The sequence below is a fragment of the Ctenocephalides felis genome, unplaced genomic scaffold (assembly GCF_003426905.1).
Source record: "Ctenocephalides felis isolate EL2017-DRISC unplaced genomic scaffold, ASM342690v1 CF-g0.4_SCAFFOLD_03572, whole genome shotgun sequence".
NCBI lineage: Eukaryota > Metazoa > Arthropoda > Insecta > Siphonaptera > Pulicidae > Ctenocephalides > Ctenocephalides felis.
Window position 1 is genome coordinate 24,320,662 of NW_020539726.1, and position 12,469 is coordinate 24,333,130.

Sequence of the window (12,469 nt, forward strand, 5' to 3'; positions counted from 1 at the left end):
TCCTGCTTCCTTTCCATTTTCAGAAGATTTTTTATCCCCTGCACGCTGTAATAGAGTCTGCAAATTGTCAATTTGTTTCTGATTTTTCTTAGCATCCAAAATTGTCTGCTTTTCGTAGTGTGTCTGCAAGTGCGTTGGAAGTTTTTCGCGAGTTGTCATGACACCACAATCTGCATGTGGGCATTTAGCGAGCCATTGCAAGTTGCGATTGGCTTTGGACAAATCCAGATCGGCAACTAAATCAACTTCTTCTGCGCCCAAAGCCACTGATTTTGGTCTCACCGTAATAACTGCAAAGAAGAAGAAGAAATATGTTAGTATAAAAATCACTATAGTTTTCAAAATTTTGAAAATTCCTGGGTGTGCATGCAATACAAGATGAGAATTATAGAGAAATTAAACGCATTTTCAAATTTTCATGATATCAATACAAAAGTGCATTTAAGGTTTGGGTTTTAATTTAAACCACGAACTTAAAATTAAATGTTTTATTTCTTGTAAAATACATATTTAGTGTTTTCACTATCCTAGTGGTCAAATGTATAAATATTAGGCAACGTTTTTTGATGCCATAACAGATCGCTGTGTCTCCTTCCAATGTGTTTTTTTACATCATTTATATAAAATGTGACATATTCGCAATATGGGCAATGGGCTTGTGGTAGTTTTCCGCATTCGTATCGCTCGTGTCTTCGAAGACTAATCCGTCTTGCAAAAGACTTGGAGCAGACGTTGCAAAGCCATCGATCTGAAACATAAAAAATCCAACACTTGCTGAAAACACTTTGTAATTATAATACATATTATAGTTGTACAATTAACCATTCAATTAGCAAAAATATAAATTACCCTGAAATACATTAGAAAAAAATAATAAAAACATTAAGAAAGCATAATCTCATGATCTTTGCACAGTACCATATAAGATAAGGTATTAAAATCACAACGACGTTTCTGTTATGTTCATTTTTCTTTTTATTTGCATAGTTTTATTGTCAATCAAAATAATATACATTTTTTAAGACAATATGCTATAATGTTAATGCATTTAAGAGATTATCTCCTATGAGATATCTCTCTTTTTTATTTTTTGACATTTTATTTAAGATCGTAAGACCATTTTTTCTTCAATCTTTGTGTGGGATATTCCTCGCTTAATTCTTTTAAATATATGTTTGGGTGACCTGGTAGTTTTTCGTGGTATTTTTGTTCCTTTCTTTTATCATTTCATTAATAGTTTTTATTTTTAGGTCTTTATGTAGGGTGTCATTTGTAACATATCAGGGTATGTTCACAATGCATCTTAAAATTTTCGATTGCGCTACTTGAATTTTTTTATATTTGAATTGCTTGTGCACGCCCATAGCTCAATGCCGTATGTCCAGATTGGGATAACTATTGTTTTATATTTTAAAAAATTAAAAATATTACACTTAAAAATTTTTTCTATTCTATTTATATTATAATTACAATAATAAAAGTTATTGTTGTTTGTGATACAATTCAAAACATGGAACAACACATAAGCCAACATTGCATCGTCTACAATAATATCTACTAGTACGTCTTCTGCCACTCTTTGAACACATAGAACATCTTCTCATTGGATTGTGCCTTTTTGTTTTTTCACTGCAATATACTGCTGGAAAATGTCCTTCCTGGAAACGTAAGTTGTCGCCTATAGTCGACAATCGACGTTGAGCGTCCAAATCAACGCCCATACCGAAGTGGTCAAATGGTTGATGGTGAAGTATTGCTGTAAAGAAATCAAACAAAAATTAGAATAATATGGAATTATTTATTTTCAATAATTATTTAAAATCTAGCTATTTTAATAAACTGTACTAGTATATCCCTAAAAATAAAAAAGATAAAAATAATTTAATTCGAATTTGAATAAAATGTTGTAAAGTTTACATCTCTGCAGTTTCTGGCGCTATCCTCTTCATTTATTCTAGATCGCTGTGGCCTGAGATCTGAGCGGACTGGCTAGGTAGGCCGGTGGAAGACCGGTGGTCCAAGCTAGTAAATGTGCAAACTTTGTTCACAAAAATGTACAATTTTAAATAAACAGACAGATTGTCGTATTGAAATATGAGGATTCAAAAAATTAAAATTATACTTATAGTTTTATTCTCTTTGTATTATAATTACAATAATAAATGTTATTTTTGGGTGTGATACAATCCAAAACAAGGGACTACACACAACCCAACATTGCATTGTTTACAATAATATCTACTAGTACGTCTTTTGCCTTTCTTTGAACACATAGCACATCTTCTCATTGGATTTTGGCTTTTTGATTTATCACTAATATATACTGCTGGAAAATGTTTTTCCTGGGAACGCAAGGGATCCTGGATGTCGACTATAGTCAACTTTTGGTCTTGTTCATCTATATCAACGCCCGTACCGAACTGATGATTTGTTGGCTCTCGATAAAGTATGACTGTAAAAAAAATAAATAGAAATTAAAATAATATGCAATTAAATATTTTCAAATTGTATCTGAAATCTAATTGTGCTAAAATACTGAACCAGTATATCTATAAAGTGTGTTAGTGTCACAATATATCTTGATTGATCTATAAATTACAATAAATAAACCTCATGTAACTTTAAGTACAAATAAATTATATTATTGGGTACTATACAATTAACATCACAGATAAGTAATTAATGCAGCCTTAAATTAAGACAATAATAAATCTAAACATAGGAAGACTTAAGAAATAAAATTGTTTTAAAATTTATTCTAAAAAAATGTACGCTCTAACAAAAAACAAAATTATGTTTTCGTTTTTAATTCAAAATGTAATTTTTTTTAATATAAAAGATGAAATAAAATACCTGGCATTATTTAAAAAAATATTAAAATAATTTAATTAAAATTTGATTAAAATTTGTCTTTAAACCTACGGTTAACAATATTCCTATAATCAATATATTCAATAAATTAATGAATCACAGTTTAAAATCAAGAAAATTATTTCATACTATACATATTATGTTTATACGTTATCGTTTATATAAATATATATATATATATATATATATAAAGCTAAAACAATTAAAATTTAAATTATACATAAATTAAGTACAACTTAGACTTTAAGTCTGTCTTTTCACAAAAAACTAGTTGGTATTGGTATTTTGCCTTGAGGCAAGTTACATGAACTTCCCGATATGAGTAAATAATCGACTTAATCAAAAAAAAAAAATTAATTTATGAAAAATTAAAAGTATTCCGAGTAGATTTATTACACATAATTGAAAACAAACGAACACGTATTTTGGAGTATTTTCTAAAAGCAAATTTTTTCAGTATAGGACGAAATATTTTAGTATGATCTATAAGACTATGGTATCTACCGTAAAAAATCATAATAATTGTCGAAAAAAAACTTTTTAACACTTTTTTACAAGAAAATGGCTCGGCCGATCTTCACCGAAAACTAATCAGCACGATTTCCAACCAATATTTTTCGAACAGTTTTTGAATTTTCAAAATCGATTCAGAATTGCTAAAACGTGGACGAAATATTTTTCACTTTTCTGCTATTTATGAAGAAACGGCTTGGCCGATCGTCGCACAAAACTGATTAACAATAGTCCTCATCGAAATACATTTAAATGTTTGAAATCGGTCCGGCCGTTTTTGAGAAAACGTCGATTTACAGCAAAAAATCTGTTCGCACACACGCACACACACACATACGTTTTCCAAATTTGGTCTCATTCGATTCAGAATGGCTTGAAAAGTCGATAAAACATAAAACTAGCGAATCGGATTTTTTATGAAAACATAAACTTCTCCTTCGGGAAGTTAATTACAACTTTAGATACTAATTTTCCACAATTACTGACAATTTTAGTTTTAACTAGTACATATTTATGTTTGCGATAATAATATTTAATATTAGTCATGTATTTTATGCTTGTTTTTAACAATTTTGTATAGCAGCTGAGGATAAAAATCATAGCATTTTTCATTATGCTATGCTGATTATTTGACAAATGTATTCTCATTTTATATATTCCAATTTACAATATCTATATATATATATATATATATATATATATATATATATATATATGTGTGTGTGTGTGTGTGTGTGTAAGTATGTGTGTACATAAACATTTTATGATTGAAAAAGTGGAACTGAACAATTTATTCTCAAATTATAATTATATTCTTCTTCTATTTATGTGTTAGCAAAACCAAACCCTGCATCAACAATTTGCTTATGAATAACGCGCAAATGATTCCTCAGCGTGCTCTTGTGGTATGTGACGTACGAGCAGTGCGGGCAGGCGGCTTGCGGCACCTTTCCGCATTCGACCCGCTTGTGCCTCGACAAGTTCTCCTTCCGAGTGTACGCTTTCGGACAATTCGAGCAGCGGAATTCGTGATCTTTGTGTAGGAAAGAATTCAGATAGACGAATTGAGAAACTTACAATCGGCGGCCTTGTAATGGTGAAAGCATGTTGTCTGTTTGTTTTCTAAATTTTGAAAAGAAAATTAGTGGTAAGTGGCATTGTGCCTTGCTGGAACTTCTTGTACCGTAATTTAAAATCTTAATACGGAACCCAAAAATTTTTACACAATTTGTGTACACATTATTAAAATCTCTATAAAATATCTGATAATTTGATGTGCATATGTCCAATAAACATTTTTGACCGCCAAATGACATTTTTTTAACGTATTTTTATTGGGAGTCCATAACCACTGGACCTGCCTTCTCAAAAATTTAATCAGTTTTTCATCTTGTCAATACAAGTAAAATGTTTTTAGAATTATTAAAATCGGACTCTCCGTTCTCTTAAACACTGAGTTACCGTTTTTGGCACTTTTTGTCCCGTATCTTCGGAACGGCTAGACCTGCCTTCGCCAAAAACGAATCAACACGTTTCCTTATCAATATGAATCGAATGTTTTTTGAATTATTCAAATCGGTTGATCGGTGTTCTCGAAATCGTCGACGAAAATTTGTATCAGCACACACACACACACATATACATACACGCACACACATAGATCCATTTTTTCTTGTAAGGTATGCCAAAATGTTAAAAAAATGTAAAGATATATAAAAATTATCATTTTAGACTTTTTTGCAATTACTATACCTCACCCTACGGGAAGTTAAAAATTGATTTTTTTGAAAAATTTGTTTTCTTTTTATATTTTGAGTATTTTTTGACAGTTTCGAACTTTTACCTGAAAGGCGAGCTATAGTAATCACAATAAAATAGAAAAATAATTTTTTTTACAAATCTTTACGTTTCAAACTTTGTTGAACATTTTGGCATGCCTTAGAAAAAATGGATGTATGTGTGAGTGTGTGTGTGCGTGTTCGAATACAAATTTTCGTCGACGATTTCGGGAAGACGAATCGCCGAATTGGAATGATTCAAAAAACATTCGATTCCTATTGATAAGGAGACGTGCTGATTTGCATATATATTATAAATATTTATCAATCTATTTTTAATACTAAAAAATTCTTAGAAATATTTTTTATTGCTAAAAAAAACGTTGTCGGGACAGCTAGTATAAAAACTTTAGATTTTTTTGTTCGACATTGAAACATTCTTTTGAAATATTTATTTGCAGTAAAAAAAAATAAAGTCGAAATAAAAAAAATAAATAATTAACTTATTATATTATGTACGTTTCGACACTGTATATGTGTCATCATCCAGCACGTTGAACAAATTCAAACCAGTAAAAAATGTTAAACACAAATTTTAAAGACATTGTTTAATTGAAAAAAAAACATAAAATAAAATAATAAACTAAAACTTAAATAATAAAATTATGTAGCAAAACACATGATTAACGAATTGTAAATAAATTTACAATTTAACAAATACAATACAAATTTACCATTTGTTAATCAAGCGGAATGCTACATAATTTTATTACTCAACTTTTAGTTTATTATTTTAATTTATTGCTTTATTTTTTCATTAATGAATGTCTTTAAAATTTGTGTTTTTTCTGATTTAAAATTGTTTAACGTGTTGAATGACACACATACAGTGTCAAAACGTACAAAATAAATAGATAAATATTTATTGTTTTTTATTTCGACTATTTGGATGCAAATAAAAGTTTCAAGAATCAAAAGTCTCAAAAGAAATTGCCCAACAGATTCAAATTGAAGTGTATCTCTGTATTTTTTTTTTTTTTTATAAACATTAAAATTAAAAATAATTAATATTCCAACATATAATTTATTTAATTCTAACTACAATATAGTTAAATAAAATAACGCAAACTGTAATGCGTTATAGGGATATATTTCACTCATATAATGTCATAATTTCTTAAAACTAATAGCATATGAATTACTTAGAGACCAATTATTGGATAGCATAAAATAAAAATATATACCCGTAAAATTATATTACGGGTATATAATCGTATGAGTTGGTAGTCTCTAACTACAAAAAGATGTTTTTGCTGCTAGATCGAGTGTTACACATAAAACCTAACCTCCAAAAGGCACAAATTTCCACAAAAACAATTTTGTGATAAGTGCAACTTTCTGAAGTCACTTCGATAGGTGAAGTCTGACCAAAGTTGGAGTTGCAATGTTTGTGCCATTTGGAGGTTAGGTTTCATGTACAAAATGTTCGATCGAACAGCAAAGACATAGACATTGCTATTTTATCCAACAATTGTCCCAATGATAATTAAACTTCAAGCTAAAATATTTTATAATAATTTAAATATTTGTACCTAAATGTAGTACAAATATAAGTTACTATTGCATACGAGTAGAAAGTATATATATATATAGATAACTCATAATTTTACATGCATATATCTTTAATACAATGGGCTTAATAATATAACTTTATAGGAACTTAAGAAGCGTATTATGAATAACAAAAAAGTTGAATAAATACAATAACTAATATTTATATAACTCCAGAATATGTTTTTATACCATAATATAACCATATAATATTCAGTACATTAGATTAATTAGTACAATAATTGACTATCTAATTCAAGATTAGTTGTTATTAAAATTTCTAATTTTCGGCAAAGATAGAGTCGTCAAAAATGGCTATAAATATATTATTTATAAAGTAGTACACGACTACAAATTCTTTTCTTTATTTGTATAGAGATACGAACTTATCCTAATTGATCAATAAACAAATATTTATCAATTCATAAGCAAGTAAATAATAAAAAATAAGTAATATGTGTGACTCTTATCAAACCAGCAACGAAAGACCACAATTTGGTAAAAACTAACTTAGATATATTATGCGGCAGTTAACGTTAAAAATAAAATTATTTATTCTACAAAAAATAGACACATTCTTGGATAGCACTTTTTTCTTATTTTACTAGTTGCTTAATGTAAGATAAAATATTTTGCTACGATTTCGCTATTTATTAAACTTAAAACAAAGTATGATGCACATGACCTCCCAAATTATCTTCTACTTTGACTCTTTAAATTCCAGTGAACGTATAGGAAGGTCTCTGATAAAGTTAATCCGAGAATAAGCCTGTTTTTACATAAACAAAAATAATTTAGTACATCCTCTTATTTTAAATAGACTACAATTTTTTATCTTCTTTCAAATCTAATGGATCTTGATCAATAAACAAAAATAATTTAGTACATTCTCTTATTTTAAATAGACTACAATTTTTTATCTTCTTTCAAATCTAATGGATCTTGATCAATCGGCTGCGGAAAATGCATCGGAGGAGGCGCCCAAAAATTTCCCGGCACCATTTCAGTCTGCAGATTGATCGATTGATTAAATTGTGGAAATTGGTTTAATGCATTTTCGGGAGTGTGCTTTCTAGCAATGTGGGATCTCAAATTTCCTTTGTGATAAGTAACAAAATCGCAATTTGGACATTTGGCACTAGGAGGTTTTCCACAGTCCACCTTCTGGTGGAGACGCAAACTTTGCTTGTATCGGTAGCTCTTGTTGCAATTTTCACAATGGTAAATCTGGTTTGCTTTTGCGCCGAAATTGATAGACGATATGATGTTGGTGAAATCTGAAAAATATGGTAAATTTTAAATTAGTAAATATTAGATTGGTGGCTACAGATATATGATATGAACATAAATCACAATACAAAAATTGAACTAAGCGTTGGCAAAAATTATTAGGTCTTGGGAAAGATGTCGACACAAGCCTCTATAACAATACATTCTGAAATTGCCCTTATTTAATAAAATATCCAAGCAATTGTTTTCACATTTAAAACACCCATTGTAATTGTTAACACTACAATTCTTTTCGTGCACTTATTTTTGGTTATTAATGACATACAAATTTTCACATATAGCTCATCATAATAAAAAAAAGTTTCTGTAACAGCAATGAATTAATCACAAGTAACAAAAAAAAATTTGACAAGGCATATAATATTAATTACAATACCAGGTACAAAATTGGTGAAACAAATACGTTTAATAAAGACGAATGTAAGATAAAATCAGTTTATTCAACATATTCTAAAATAAAATAATTCAGATAATACAGACAATATTGAATCTTTGGAAACATATAAATATAAATATAAAATTATATTTTTATTTAAAACACTATCTATACCAAGTCTTATAGTAAAGTATTTATATTCAACTTACTACTTCACATTTAATTTCAGTTCATATGTAAATCATCTGTATCAAACATATGTACATTAGGGTGGTCCTTAATATGGACATTTTCGAATTTCCTTGCTCCCAAGGGCTCAAATGGTTCCAAATTGATAAAAAAACAATTCTCTGAAAGATTTAGCTATTAATATTATTTTTAGATAGTGCGCAATTCAATCTAACTTCGTATGGAAATAACATGGAAAAAATTTTGAAAATTGAAAAAAAAATTTTAGTTTAGCGACAAATTTTGAATAAAACTCATTCATTTGTTCGCTAAATTATATCTAAAAATATTTTTAAAATTTTTGAAAAAAATTTCATGCTATTTCCATACAAAACTTTGATTGAATTGCGCACTATCTAAAAAACAATATTAAGAGCTAAAACTTTGAGAGAATTTTTTTTTATCAATTTGGCACCATTTGAGCCCTTGGGAGCAAGGAAATTCGAAAATGTCCATATTAAGGACCACCCTAATGTACATATGCATCAAAAAATATTATAATAAATATTCCTATTTATGCCAGCATTTATAGAAAAGTACCTACGTACACCAATTAACTGATTATTTATCAATTATACTAATTATTTGCAATGTTTACTAATTATATGAAGAGATAAGTGGACCTTCTGCTTGGCAGCATATGGACATAAATTACATTTAAAAGGATTTTGACCGCACTCGTATCTTCTATGACGATTTAAAGTCGATTTGCATTTATAAACCCGAAAACACTTTGGGCACTGGTAATGATCTGTAAAAAATAAAACTTGTTAGAAAAATATAGTTAAGTGGATAGTAGATGATAGACAACATCTATATGAAAAAAAAAATTGATAAAAATGCGTAATGAATTGAATGATCTCTTATGCAAATATCAATAATCTATATACCTACCGACCTTTTAAAAAAACAGAACATCTCATTATACTATATAAAATTGTTACAAATAAAAATCTATTTTAAGTAAAATACATAGTATATTTATATACAAAAAAAATAGATATCCTCTTTAAATATATGTATGAAAATTAATTCGTATATAAACAAATCATAAACATTTTGTGTATCATTATAGAAGTAATTTACATTTACAATTTTTATCATTAGTTTGCACTTACTAATTTAAAAAATAAGTATTGTTATGAGTTATAAAACTAATGAGACACATTTTATAATGATATGTAAGTCATTTTTTCTTCGATAAAAAATGGAATAGTAATCAAAAACAGATGTTGTGTCTGCAAAATAATCATATGATTAAAATATTTTTAGTAATTGAATATGCAAAAATATAAAAGTTGCAATACAAGAATAAGGAATGATTCAACACTCTTTTTTTATTAAATAAAATTTTAACTCTATTAAAATTTTATTAAATAATTAAAAAAGCCTGAACAACAAGTCTTATATTACATATGTAAATATATATATATATATATATAATATATATATATATTTAAGTGTGAGTGTTTGTGTGTGTGAGTGTATGAGTGTTTGCGAGTGTGTGTGTGTGTAAGTGTGTATGTGAGAGTGAGTGTGTGAGAGTGGGTGTAAGTATATGTGTGAGTGTGTAGTTAAAAAATATTAATTTTAAATGTATAATAAAATATAATTTTATATTATATATCACAAGTTGAATCTTTCTTATATATAGGCTAATCTCATAATTCTAAATACTACAAATAATATTTATTTATTTACTTAACAATATTATTAATTATAGTACAATATTTACAAGTAAGCCAAAAATATATTTAACACATTCACTGCTAACCTTGTGTTGGTCAAGTGGACATGTTAGCTAGAAATTTAAAACAAATAGAAGAAATAGGACTGTTTCTGTTTGAAGTAAATACAGTACAAATGTTCAATTAGAACATTTTATTTGACTCTATAAAGCATGGAAGCCGAACGCACCTGTTGCGTTCGATTCTTGGCCATTAAAACCGATCTCACGCAGCATATGTGTGCGCAGTAGCGAATTATTTGAGATACTTTTAAGATTTATCGGCATTATTATTTGATTTTAAGGCATTATATTATCTCATATTATTTTATTTGATATCACAGTACAAAATTTCAATTTAAACATTTTATTTTACTAAAAACACTACTCTAAAAAGCAAACGCACCTGGAGCGTTCGGCGTCCGGCAATTGAAAACAATCTCACGCAGCATATGCGTGCGCAGCAGTGAATGTGTTAATAAATATTATTTATGATACTTTGAAGTTTTATCGGCATTAATATTTAATTAACAAACGTTTCCTCACTTTCGAATTAATAATAAATTCTTACCAATTATCAATACTTTGTATCAACATTTTAAATAGTATAAAAGAAACAGGATTGATTATGTTAGAAATAATTTTATTATTTCTGTTATAAAAGAAAGTATAAGTGATTGATATCTAAATTTATATAAAAATTATTCATTAGAACGTTCCGTCTAAAGTCTGAAGGAATAATGGCATTTCTTGATCACATTTGGGATTTTTAAGGAGCATTGTATATTTGTTTTCTGGGTACATACAAAAAAACATGGCCTTGGTTTCAGCATACCCATTAATCGTTCACATGTTTCACCAAATTCATTATTAAATATTTTTAATTCAAACTTTCTACAATTTTTTTTCTATTCACATTCTCCCATACGAAGGCATCTCTTTACAAAATACTTGATTTTCTCGATGACGGCAAAGCATATGTCTTTTGAGATTTTCTTTCAGTTTAGCTGCATATGGACATAAATGGCATCTAAAAGATGGTTCTTTTCCGCATTCATATTTAATATGTCTTCTTAAGCTAGTTAAAGCTTCATATAACCTACCACACTGGGGGCATATTGATTTTTGTCCGGGAACTATGTTTCCAGCGAAAGTAAAATCTGAAAAATAAAAAATTAATTGGTTAGATAAAAATGTTCTTGGATGCATAATAATGGTCAGATTAAATGTTATTTAAGAATTATTAGTTACTAAAAATATAAAAAATTGTGTTAGTATATTTTAAACCATATTTTATTACTTTCTTGCCACCATTGTTACTTCATACTTTTTCTGAAAACCACTAATTCCTATAATTCTGAAATACTTAATATAAAATAAAAAATATTTATAATAGTCTAAACATATTTATATACTGAACCTCAAAATTTAACATATAACATCCAATGCAAAATACAAAAATAAAATATATCTATTAATATTATATTTACTTATTAACTATTATATTATATTGTCTTTTATACACCTGAGTATTTGCTTATTTATACTATAATAAAGTAGAAAAAAATTATATAACATAATGTTAGTGATAGTATTAATTAACATTTTATAAAACTATTTGCTAAATTTTTCCAAAAAAACTAAACCACTACAAAAAATTAGACTTTCTACACTGTGATATTAAATATATCAATTCATACATACTATAAAAAAATGTTGAATTAATCTTATAATAAAAAATATTCATTAAAACAATAATTAAGTTTACAAAGGATTTGCAATAAAAATCTACATTGAATTTAAAATATGTATTATACAAAATTTTCATTTCAAAGGCCATCAAGAATATCTTCCAATCCCAATGTTTTAAATTATCAAATATATAATATATAAATATAAAATATATAAAGCATAATTATTTGCGAAAGAATTAGTAACCTATAAACATTTAGTATTAGTAAATATAGCATATGAAAATTTAAATGTTTGTCAAGAAATTTTTTAATAACATAAACAATGATTATAAAATATTAAGTAAGAAACAAAGTAAAGTATCTTTATATATATACATATATA